This window comes from Acyrthosiphon pisum, chromosome A2 (assembly GCF_005508785.2).
Source record: "Acyrthosiphon pisum isolate AL4f chromosome A2, pea_aphid_22Mar2018_4r6ur, whole genome shotgun sequence".
NCBI classification, from domain to species: Eukaryota; Metazoa; Arthropoda; class Insecta; order Hemiptera; family Aphididae; genus Acyrthosiphon; species Acyrthosiphon pisum.
In genome coordinates, this window is record NC_042495.1 from 13,618,849 (window position 1) to 13,632,587 (window position 13,739).

The 13,739-nt window shown below is 28.6% G+C and overlaps 2 long non-coding RNA genes across 7 annotated transcripts; one reads left to right on the top strand and one right to left on the bottom strand.

Annotated features, from left to right (window-relative positions):
* Nucleotides 1-1,339: 1,339 nt before the first annotated feature.
* LOC107883672 lies at nt 1,340-2,056 on the top strand. Its single transcript, XR_003839520.1, has 2 exons — nt 1,340-1,587; nt 1,926-2,056. It is a non-coding gene; the product is annotated as an uncharacterized LOC107883672 (long non-coding RNA).
* Nucleotides 2,057-9,005: 6,949 nt separating this feature from the next.
* On the bottom strand, nt 9,006-12,944 carry LOC100569333. Of its 6 annotated transcripts, none has more exons than XR_003839518.1 (5): nt 12,601-12,913; nt 11,908-12,212; nt 11,708-11,839; nt 10,922-11,640; nt 9,006-9,212 (listed from the first exon to the last, which is right to left on the bottom strand). It is a non-coding gene; the product is annotated as an uncharacterized LOC100569333 (long non-coding RNA). The 6 variants fall into 6 exon arrangements; XR_003839517.1 differs by lacking the exon at nt 10,922-11,640 and adding an exon at nt 12,350-12,484 and having other exon boundaries at nt 12,601-12,909; XR_003839516.1 differs by lacking the exon at nt 10,922-11,640 and having other exon boundaries at nt 12,055-12,212; nt 12,601-12,944.
* Between the last annotated feature and the right edge of the window lie 795 nt (nt 12,945-13,739).

A 13,739-nucleotide genomic window follows, 5' to 3' on the forward strand; every position in this document is an offset into this window, starting at 1 on the left:
AAATAGTACATGTAATTTTAGTATTTACCTAATTTAGAAAAAACAATTAATAATTTTGATTAAGAGGTGTCTTGACAGTTTTTCATTAAATTTAGAGAGCCTCATGTTAAAAAAATTATGAGCACTGAAAATAATACTCCACTCTACCAGACAACTGTTAAAATTAGGAGCAGAATCATAATAGTTTGAATTTAATTTAAAGATTTTAAAAAGGATGCAAATATCCAAAGAAGTGACTTAATTATACATCATATTTTATAATTGTCTACTCAATAAAAAATATTGCAAATGATTAAAATGCAAATGTAATGTGTAATTACAGGCTCCAATTTATTATGCTAACTCGATAAAAAAATAGCATTTTATTTCTTATTTTTTAAGACATTTTGCATTTAACAGTATGAATACACAGCCCTTCATAGGACAGGAAGCGCGCTCTGGTGACTATAGAACTGTGGTAATATTTTCAATCAAGAGTGTAAACGTATAGGGGTCCATCGCCTACAACTAATTGCGTTTCGCCATTGATATAATGTATGATCCACCAAAAATATGGAGTTGAGCGTTGTCAACTGATATTATTACACGGGTCTTCCCCGTCAAGAAGCTCAAATCAAAAAAATGTATTACCTATACGCGCCTGTCGTCCTCTTATAATAAATAATTAACGCGTTTTAATAATGGTTATGATTTTGAATTTCAGCATACGCCTAACAATTTGAAGATGTACGGCACAACAGAGTATGGGGAAGAAATAAATAGGTATAATATAAATAAATAGGTATAATATAAACGATATAATAATTGTAAAAAAAAATTCAAAATGTACAACAGCAAATTATTCGTAATCATTGTATTGACATTAAATGTTATTATATTGCAAGACGGGATATTTTCTACAAAACGGACTTGAGTAGATTATTTTATACTACTTTATATTTTTTATTATATACCTATAATGCAGTTTGGTTTCTTTCAGAACCTAAATGGACTGTCATTGATTTCTATGCATCGGGAATTCGGGATATTAACCTAACCTCAATATTATTCAATATTATTATAGATTAACCCCTCATCCTCTTCACAGAGGTTGACTGGGAGCAGATCAGACCAGGGAAACAACAGAAATCTAGAATTCTTATAAAGAAGTTAAGGACAACCGCAAGTTTAAACTATTTTTTTTTATTATTATTGAACTATTTGAACTTAAGCTTTTTTACTGGCTAAAAATAATATTATCATGGTAACCTCAGCAGATAAAATTTAAAAAATCTTATCTTATTTAGTTAGTTGTAAATTTTGTGATTATAAATAGATTTCATGATAAATAATTATTTAATATAGCGATCACATAGGTTATAAATGAATAATTCAATCAACCTATAATCAACGTACGTAAATATTATGTTTTTCGCGTGATCTATATTATGACTAATATTTTTACGTATTTTTTGTAGATTGAAGACGATATAATTATGAAAAATTCAAATTGTACAACAAAAAAAATATTCATAATTTTAGTATTGGCGTTTATTAATACAATAACTATACAAGCCGGAATGTTTGGTACAAAACAGACTTTAATAAGTAGATTATTTTATACTACTTTATATTTTTAATTATATATAATGCAGTTTGGTTCCCCTTAGAAGCTAATAGACTGTCATTGATTTCTATCCATCGGGAATTCGGGACATTAACCTAACCTTAATATGGATACAATTATTAATGAAATGGCGCTAAGTCCTAGGCGATTAGATTTTGTTTTGTAATCTCACAATAATATGTTATTTAATTACAATAAATAGTTAATAACCCATAAGTTCTCATGTGTTTTTTTATAACAATTAACACTCAAATATAAATGTAATAATAAATAATAAACTCGTTTTAATAAATTAAATGCTTATGATTTTGAATTTCAGCATACGCCTAACATTTACGGCACAACCGATCATGTTCAGGAATTATATAGGATAGTTCCGCAAATACAAGAAGTTGACAGCTCTTTTGTCGTATCATCTGAGGCTCAACAACTGCTTGAATTTTTTATAAAGTAACGTATAATATATTTTTATTATATCGTGTAAAAAATATTACCTATTTATTATATAATATGTAAATATAAAAGCGAAATGGAAATCTTTGTTACGGGTTGGCTCCGAAAATGCATGACCAATTTGGCTAATTCTTTTTATGATGTGTTCGCAATTAATAAAGGTTAATAATATGAAAATTTAATAATTTAAAAATGTGTTCATTGCTAATGTCAATTTAGATTTAATTTGAGAAAACATCAATTAATCTCAAATTACTATACTATTATACATTTTACTACATTTATAACGAATACTATTAATTTAAAGAAATATAATAAAGTTATTTTTTTTTTGACATTGCTGACTAGCAGATAAAAAGGTGCAAACTTGCAATTTTCGTCACAGCCAATTGAAGTCCTTGGGTAAATAACTAGGAGGTTATAGTATCATTTTTTTTAAACTTCAAACTGCATGGTTTTTACTGTGGACAATATTTGACATCATTATTTTTAACTGGCAATTCACTATGTCATGCGAGAGGTTCAAAAATAAATCAAAAATGAACTTCGTTTTTTTGACACTCGGCAACCCCCATTCGGGTTTGTGTGGGGGCTACGTTTGGTACTCGTTTTTTTTTATGTGAGGCAGATAGATCGTCACAGAGAACCATACTGCGTCCAATCACCGGCGCTTCACCAGGTCACCGAACTCTGATAGAACGAACTCTAATACCATCCACGTTAAATTGTATATTATATTTTTATATATTTATCAGTTTAAATTCTTGCCAAATGTGTTATACGTAACATTTGACATATCAAAAGATTGTATACAATATTACAATCCTTAATTTAGCAATAGTACTGCGCAGTGGCGTGCCGAACAGTCATTTTTTGAGGCAATTGCCTCAAGGGAAATTTGGGTGGGTGGGTGGGTGTGTTGGTGTAAATGTGCACCTTATACCTAAAAAACTTAATAATATTTATTATTTTGAATAATAAAAAAAAATAGTGAAAAAACTGTTGGTGGTGGGGAGGGGATCAAATTGTATAGTTTGCCTCAGGTCTGCTGGTACTGCGTAGTAAAATATATAATGGTATATATAGTTTAGTGTAAATTGAATAATTTGTTGGTCGTTGCCACATCGATAAAATCAAATATCTAAGTAACTTGATCGTCATATTTAAAAGGTGATTTTGAAAGGATTGGATATAGATACTTGTATATTTTAGAAAATTAAGGTTTCAAAAATATAGTAAAAATATATTGGACTAGGTACGTTATGTTATTTGGTATTAGCAAGACTTAAACAGTTAACCTAACTATTAATTAAGCATAGAAATAATAAACTAGGTATAGGATAATAGTCAAATGATTTAAAAAAACATGTAAACATTCAAATTAATAATTATGTTTATTCTTATAATGTATCTACTAATTACTATACAGTGTGACAGTATATTATATGAAAAAAAAAAAAAAATTAAATACGTCCATTTATGTTCAATTATTACCTTATAAGTTATAATCGTTAGGGATCAAATGTGTACCGATTATTAGGTATATTTTTCATTGCTCAATATTTTAAAAAAACCCAAAATATATAGATCTATTATAAATTTGATAAAGGTATACAAATAGTATGTATTATAATAATTAAAAAATATAAAATGTATCAAAAAATGATAATGAAATGATTGCTGAATCAAAAAACTTGAAAATGTACCCATAGACCATAAGTAATTTCATATTAGAAGTTCAAAAGTAATGTACATATAAAAATTAAAGACACACATTTTTTTATAAGCATTTCAAATTCAAATGTTGATGAAATCCATCATAATCGCGAACATTATCAAATTATTTTGTATTTAAAAAAGCATATGATGTTCAATTTTTATAGCTAAGAACGAAAAGTTCAAAACAAGGTTAAAATATTTATAAATATAGGTTATACCTATTTAACTATTGCAAATAATAGGTAACAAATTTACAACAAAATACAGCGGTAAAACGGAAATATTTACACGACACCAGTTTTGAATTAAATTTATTTCTATGTTTTTGTTGTAATTAATAATGATTAGGTAACCCTAATGAGTTAAAATCTTAATTAAATACTTAAAGTACCTAAATTGTATATAGACCTGATATTATAATGTCTAAAATATTTTACATTTTGTAGAGTCTGCATAGTACCTACCTTATAAGCAATAACTTATTATTATAGCAAAATTACATTAAAATAACAATACAACATCTAGGACGTTACCAAATAGGTAGGTATGTGATTTTTATTTATTAGATTTACCGAATTCGTTATCAGCATAGACCTATAAAATAATGAACAGCGTTTAAAGAGAGAGAGAGAGGTCAGGGGTACAATATAGAGTAAAATGAGAAAAGAGAACATGGTGGAAAAACAGTATTAGTTTCATACATCTATGATTTCCCCCTTTATGTTTTTTCTCTCTTCTTTCTTTCTCTTATATGATTCCCGTGCATTGAGGGCAGGACGGATTGGAATGCGCTGTCCATTAGTTTATAGGTATATGGTTACCAGACACGGCGCTAGAATTTTATTCCAGGGTGGGGGGGGGGGGGCAGAGCGGAGCAAATATTTTTCTTACATGGACTAAGGTTTTTTCAACAAACACTGAAGTTAATAAATAAAATATAAATATTTTCGTATCGTAGAACATAATATAGCTATTAGCTATATAAAACTATAGAAGGTACACAAGTTTTTATATTGTACCTACGCTCTAAAAGTCTAAACAGATAAATAGACAATATGTACAAACTTTTGAATAGTTAAAAATGTTTTTAGAATAATGCCAAATATTTTTTATGTACCTTATGTAAGAAAATGTTTAATCATGGACCTTCAACAACTATATTCATAATTAATAATGATGTACAAAAATGATGATTTCTTTATGACTTTAATATTACATACGTTTATGAATGAATAATTATGTTTTTCTTTACTTATCTACATTTCATAAATATTAACTAAAGTAATTGTATTTAGTAATGAAAGTATACTATACGAAAGTATTTCCATAAATTAGAAATGTTTAAAAAGTATATTATTTCATAAATTCTTTGATGCAGCTCTTTTAAGAATAATGTTTTATATGACTTTATTATATTGAACATATTTGTGAGTGGTGGGGCTGAACTGTTCTCTAAATGTGTTCATTTATTTTTTCCATTATAAGGTTGTGTTTTGTTACTTTTGTACTTATTATGAATTTTTACTACGATAACCATAGGTGGTCTTAGGATTTGAATTTTGAAAGGAATTATTATTATTATTTAAATTATTTAACTAAAAGTTGTTTTTGAATAAATCTGGCTTATCAAATCTATTCTAAGTGCACCTATAATACTGTATAATTAATTTTAATTAATGCAATCTGAACTACGACCTGCAGCCACATCTTAATTGGTTGACGGAATATAACTTCACGCGTGAAACTTAGCACTGTGTTGGCAGCTATTTTAAGTCGAGGAAAAATAATTCCATTAATTGAAAACATTACTTTGCTTTACTTTAATTTAAACACTATATATAAATACCGAACTTAAAAATAGTTAAATGCTTATTGGAAACAATTTACTGTCGAATTATTAGAATATTCGAATAAACAGTGTATAAGGCACACTTGTCGTCAACAATAAACAATACTAGCCAACACAGTATAATACCAATGTTAAATGCGACATAGTGTTTACTGTTTATACGTCATAATAATATTATAATAATAACAATGGAGGAGTCGGGGACGGAGAGGCCGAGCGGACTAAGGTGTCGGTTGCGATGCACACCGGCGCCGGTTCGATTCCGGCCGCGGGCGGCATTTTTCTTCGGGCAAGTCACGGTGTCCGGAGAAAATTGCCGCCATCACCCACCCGGGCATGGCAGATACCTACGGGTGCCCTCTAAAAAATCTACTAAAACCAAAAAACACACGTGTTTAAAACTGACAGTACCCTCCCCCACAGTAAAAACCACCCAATGGCCTAAGTTGCCGTGGGTTAATTAATTTAAAAAAAAATTAATAATAGGTATATAAAGTCATTGAAGGTACTTTAGGTATTACTTGTAGGTATATAAAACAGTATATTGTGTGGCAAGGGCTGGAAGTGAGCAATTTCAGTCGCAGGCGACGTGTATAGCGACTAGCGAGCCGCAGTCGTGGGCCGCAATTTTGGAATTTCCGCAGACTGAAATTGCATTCCCGCTCGAGCCACACATACTATTTTTTGTCACACCTCTGCGTACACCGATCACCTCAAGTTGGCAAAGGTAATGCACTATGCAGGGATATTCTATGTAACAACCAGACTATTCTACGAAAACAATTTCATTCATTGAAATCACAAATTGTTTGCTCGTCATGTAGGGAGGTTATATTATGAGAATAAGATGTAGCCCACGATGTAGATAACCTAAATATTATGTTTTGTAAGGACTGTGAAGTAATAGTTTTCAGTGTTGCCCCAATAACTTATTCGAGAGCGGGTAACAATTTTTTATCCATATGATTTTTCGAAAGCATCCAGTACTTATAGTACAATTTATATATACATTTATCTAGTTAAGTTTCAACACAAATTAATGTGACTTTCTGGTAAGGTTTTCTTTTAACTTTTCTTTGGCAGGCAATCGAAAATTATTTAATTTTCTCAAATTCAATGAATTTTGTTAAAGTTTTAACTTTAGACCCACATTAAAAATAATATACATATTGTTGAGAGAGAAAATTATTTATCGACGATATTTAAAAATAAAAATGTTTAAAGCTCAAAAAGAGTCAATATATTTTGAATATCTTGTAGGAAATATCTTGTAAGGAAAATGTTCATATATTATATAAAAATATTGTTAAAATATAAAGTTTTTGCAGTTATTTATTTTTGAGTTACAACAGAAAAACATAATCGATTTTGTCGATAACTGGTTTTGTGTGAAAATTACTTTTATACCTATTTGTTATTTTTTATTTTCACGACGCTTTTGAAAATTACTGGGAACTTTTTTAACTTTGAGTTTTGACCCATTAAAATACCAACTAGATTCACTTTTCTATCAAAAAAGATGCTGAAGAAGAAATTTGAACCATTTTTACTGTCTTAATAGGTAATTGCAGACATAAAATAAAAATAAAATATAAAAGCGCAAATTGTTGTAAAATAAAATTAATTCATGTGTGTCGGGGGGCCATTCCCCCCCCACCCTATTTCAGTTAATAGGTACTAATTGTTTTATCACTTGTAATATAAAAATAGTAAATTTACTGTATTATGAAGAAGGTAGAACGTTGTACTTGTGTCAAGTATATTATTAAATAATAGTGTAATCATAATAATCATATATTGTGCTTTATTCTTGAATAAGTATTAGGAGACACGGAGACTCAGGTACGATACCTCTTCAATTTTAGTTTTGGATTTGTATTTATACACATCCTGCAGACACCCTCTGATATACCATCCTGTTACCATGTTAATATCACAAAATATGGTATAATAAATAAAACAACATAATAACGAAAAATGAAAAATAACAACTTGATCATATAATTTCTATTATGTGGTTTTCTACACGTCCTGCCCATTGGCGCAAATAGGGAAGGCTTGGGGGGACACTCCTGCCGTATAGAATATGATTAAGCGCTGTGAATCTCAACTTGGACGCAAAAAGGTGTTCATTAAAAACCTAATTTACAGTATATTGGTTAAATTAGAAACATTTTAATTAAAATACAGTGAAACCGCGAGAAGTCGAAATTCAAGGGAAATTAAATTACCTAAATTGTTGATGTTTTCGACTTACTAAGGTAAGGGTAGGTTAGGCTAGATAATAAGTCAAGGGAACGGCATTTATTTCGACTTATCGAGGTTCTACTGTAATAACTTGTCTTATATGTTATAGATTTATTATTTTTGTTTGAAACGAATTTCTCAACTATAAAGGTATTGCAGTACTCACCTATAGTGCAAACAAAAATGTATTATTATGAACCCGAATTGTGCATAGGTATTTTGTGATATTTCAATATAATATAATTATGTACACCGTTCAAATCTACATGATGAAAGTATAAATCGATAACTAAACAACTAAAACTATTTCAGTTTATTACGGTATAAGATAACGAGTTAATAACAATGAGGTAATCTATAGCTGTACTACCACGGAGCACGTAATTTTATGAACAAAACTCCGGATGGCGTAATACGTATATTATAGGTAGGTTAGGTACCCATTTGTCACGGGAAATGAAAGATTTATTTTTTTACCAAGAGAAACTGTGTATCATAATAACACTTCACTATCGATAAGTGATGTTGTACGACATCATATTGTATAGCTCATACGTATATGGAAACCGTTAGAGATTCCAATATTGTCTTATTCTGTGGTCCATGACGTATGCATAAGACGTATTTGTCCGCTATCGTTTTATAAACAATGATAAATAATATTCCTTGAAATGTATTACAATGATATTCGTTTTGTAACGGGAAAAACAACAAATATGCAGGACAAAGAATGACAATTTAAATCTACATAGAATATACTCAAACAAATTCAAAATGTTGGTGTATAATTCAACCAATAAATAACCAAAATTGATTTCATTAAAAATTAAATCATTTTTTTTTATTATTATTTATTTTTAATTGTTCCTTAAACATTTGTTGAAATCCTTATGGAAATTAAATTTTTATAATTCAAAATCATAAACATTATTAAAACGCGTTTATTATTTATTACAAGAGGACGGCAGGCGCATAGGTAATAGTTTATTTTCTTGCGATAAATCGCTTTTGAAAAGCCCACTATGAGTGCTCGAATGGGGAATTATTAAGTAGAGGAGGAGATCAATCCACAAAATAATTGCTGTGGTATGTGATGTTTGGATCTTGAGTCTGCGTACTTGAAACAATCAACATAATATTCTTTAATATTCCGTAAAAAGAATCTAAAAAAATTTGAAAGGCGTATCTTCGTTATCGACTGCTACAATATGATTGAATAGATCCAATACGCTTATTGAGTATCCAATCTCGTTTTCATCTCCGCCCTCCGGTATGATAAGACCAATTTCTTTTGCAGCACCTGTTGTGTCATAAGCTATGTTTCCCAAAAGGCGAATGCTGAAATTCAAAATCATAAACATTATTAAAACGCGTTTATAATTTATTATAAGAGGACGACAGGCGCGTAGGTAATAGTTTGTGTGTTAATCCAAATAGTTTGTTTTCTTGCGATAAATCGCTTTTGAAAAGCCTACTATCAGTGCTCGAATTGGGAATTATTAAGTAGAGGAGGAGCTCAATCCAACAATTTATAAACTGCATTCCAGGTGAAATATTATTTAACACATATCCGTGGGGGTATTGTATGTAACATGTAAGTGAATATGTATTTATATTTTATATTCACCTTATTTTTCAAAATTTATATTGATAGAAATAATACCAACATATTTCGGTGATAATATCTTAATAACTATAATTTGTGGTTCAGACGCATACCTATGTTAATTGTGAACACTAGTCCACAAGATATTTGATAATACAATAGTTTGGAGGTACCTACATAATATCTGCAAACTACTAAACTAGGCAAAGAACAAGTGTGATATAATATAAACAAACTAAAATAAAAAAAATAGCAAGGTATTAGGAAGTCTAACCAAGTGGTATTCAACCAGTGGATCGCGTACCTATAAAAATGGGTTGAGACAATAAAATAAAACTTCAAAAATTTCAGAGCGAGGGATACATCAACTCATCTTCATTCACTGGTTGTTTAACTCTGTAAATATAAAGACAAGTTCAACATCAAATCCGCAAATCATATTTTTTTTTGTCAAATATATTTCCAAGCTTGTAGAAAATGTCATCATTATTTTACAAAATATATAGAATAATTTATTTATTATGCCAAACAATATAAAAGTATAAATTAAAAAAAAAAAATAGTTTCAGTCATATCCGTGATATTAAATGCATATAATTAATGTTCTTAAGCCTAATATGCAAATTTATACCAAAATCACGAAATATTCAAAATTATGCAACAAACATTTTTGTATTTTTACATACGTACTATGAATCAAATTTGTATCAAAGTAGATTTTCAATATGCATTTCTAAACAAATACTTTATCTGACCGAGAATTTTGGAGCAATTTGAGATTTTTTTAAATTTAAAATTAAATTTATTTATTTTAAAATTTGCACATGTTTTTACATATTTATCTAGATAAGTCCGAACACTGCTTATAATATGCATTTTATTTGAAAGCCAATGATTTTATTGAAAATATGATATTACCTATATAATAAAATTGTGTATCAATTATTTAGACTTAAGTTGAATACCTACAATAGATCTTATATTAATTGGTTTGTTTTTAACCGGCCGGGGACATGGAGCTCATACTTCTCCCGAAATTTCTGAAATTATAGGATGTTTTATGGACCATAGGAACCTTTGAAAGGCAAATCTTCATTGTTGACTTTCACAATATGTTTGTAGAGGTCCAATACTTTTTTCGAATAAACCATCTCTCTTTTATACCACACCACTGATCGTCAAGACTTTTTCATTTAAAACCGACACCTGGCGTAAATCAACTATATTAATGAAAAATAACCGCCAATAAAATCATAATTGCCACTTTTTTCTTTGCAATAGGATATAACTTCCCCCCAATTAATTAATTAATTAATTAATATACCATATTTATAAGTCCATGTAACGGTTTTGAGTTTTTCATGGTTTTATAGAATATATATATACCTATTTATATCATAAACTTTTTGTAATAATAATAAAATAATGATTTCTGACAAACCTAATTAGTTATTCATGATTACAACAATATAACATTTATATTTGAGTGCAATGGCGTGCCGAATAGTCATTTTTTGAGGCAATTGCCTCAAGGGAAATATGGGTGAGTGGGTGGGTGTGTTAGTGTAGATGTGCAACTTATACCTAAAAAAAATTAATAATATTCATTATTTTGAATAATAAAAAAAAATAGTGAAAAAACTGTTGGTGGTGGGGAGGGGGATCAAATTGTATAGTTTGCCTCAGGTCTGTTTGTCAGTTCGGCACGCAACTGTTTGAGTGTTATTTCTTTGATTAAAATTTTCATTTCTTTTCTGTGGTTTTCTATTTTCTTTAAAAAAGAACATTGCAAATTATTATATGGAAGAGCATTATAAAATATTATAATATACTCTAAAACATTCATATACCCATGAATGATATTTTTAAATAACAACAAAATAACTAAAATCTATTGCTGACAGACCTAGTCAGTTACTCATGATTACAACAATTTGACATTTATATTTGAGTGTTAATTGTTATAAAAAAAAAACACATGAGAACTCATGGGTTATTAACTATTTATTGTAATTAAATAACATATTATTGTGAGATTACAAAACAAAATCTAATCGCCTAGGACTTAATGCCATTTCATTAATAATTGTATCCATATTAAAGTCAGGTTAATGTCTCGAATTCCTGATGGATAAAAATCAATGACAGTCCATTTAGCTTCTGAGGGGAACCAAACTGCATTATATATAATAAAAAAATATAAAGTAGCATAAAATTATCTACTTACTAAAGTCTGTTTTATAAAGAATATTCCGGGTTGTACTGTTATTACATTATTTAACGCCAATACAATAATTACAAATAATTTGCTGTTGTACATTTTGAATTTTTTTTTTACAATTATTATATCGTTTTCAATCTACATAAAATACATAAAAATATTAGCCATAATATGAGTATTATATGACAAAATTATTAAATATTTACCTATATTTATGAACAAATGATATTGGGTATATTTTTTAATCCAATACATCCAATACACTTTTCGAATATCCAATCTCGTTTTTTATCATTTGAGTCTTAAGACATTTTTTGTATATATAAATATAATAAAAATATATTATACGTTACGTTATAACGAGTTTTAGCAGTGAATAACCAACAATCCTTGGCAATATTATCGTCGAACTATTAACTTTTTTTGTAATGTATGATGTATAATGTATGATAACACCAATTTTTTTTGCGGCATCTGTTTTTTCGTAAGCCATTTTTCCAAAAGGCGAATGCTGAAATTCAAAATTATAACCATTAATAAAACGCATTTATTATTTATTGTAAGAGGACAGCAGGCGCGTAGGTAATAGTTTGTTTGTTAATCAAAATAGTTTGTTTTCTTGAAATAAATCGATTTTGAAAAGCTTACTATCAGTGCTCGAATTGGGAATTATTGAGTTAAGGAGGAGCTCAATCCAACAATTTATAAACTGCATTCCAGGTGAAAATTATTTAACACATATCCGTGGGGGGATTTGCCCCCCACACCGCTCTTAATCAATTCCTAATTTTTCAATAACACATTTAACTTTGATTACATAATTTTATCTTTATTATATTCCAAATATAATATATTTAACTATATGTATATACCTAACATGTAAGTGAATATCTACTTACTAAAGTCCGTTTTGTAAAGAATATTCTGGCTTGTACTGCTATTACATTAATTAACGCCAATACAATAATTACGAATAATTTGCAGTTGTACATTTTGAACTTTTTTTACAATTATTATATCGTCTTCAATCAACAAAAAATACGTAAAAATATTAGTCATAATATAGATCACGCGAAAAACTTAATATTTACGTATGTTGATTATACACTAATTCATCTATTGATCTATAATATGAATATTATATAACAAAATGCTTAGACAAATGTAAACACATAAATAAATAAATTATTACTCAATGACTAAACACTAAGGGCCAGTTGCACCTTTGTCTACGGTTAAACTTAATCAGCTGATAACAGATATTTAACCGGGCAAATTTGGCCGATTAAACTCTGGTTAACTTTAATCAGAGACGGTGCAACTGGCCCAAGGTGTCGTCACTCTGGACCCCTATACGTACACTCTTGATTGAAAATATTACCACAGTTCTATAGTCACCAGAGCGCGCTTCCTGTCCTATGAAGGCCAGTTTTTTCATACTGTTAAATGCAAAATGTCTTAAAAATTAAGAATTAAAATGCTATTTTTTTTTTTAAAATTGAAATTAGTATTTACAAAAACATTGAATAATAAAAAGTTTTTTTTTTATCAAGTTGGCATAATAAATTGGAGCATGTAATTATACATTACATTTGGATTTTAATAATTTGCAATATTTTATATCGAGTAGACATCAATTATAAAATATCATATTGTATGTCACTTCTTTGGATATTTGCATCCTTCTTAAAATCTTTAAATTAAATTCAAGCTATTATGGTTCTGCTCCTAATTTTAACAGTAGTCTAGTAGAGTGGAGTATTATTTTCTAGTGCTAATAAAAATTCCATATACATATTTTGCATATTTTATTATATGATTAGGTATATTATTTATATTATAATATTATTCAATAATAGTTAGTTAATCATAAGTTCATAACTATTACAATTTTGAAAATTACGTGTAACCCGAGGTTTGCAGATTTTTAATTCTCTACATGAACTACAATTTTTAATTTTAAAAAGATGAAGCATATGAGCTATTAAGTTCACATCGACATTTAACTGATTTTATTAATTTATTTATTCATACCAAT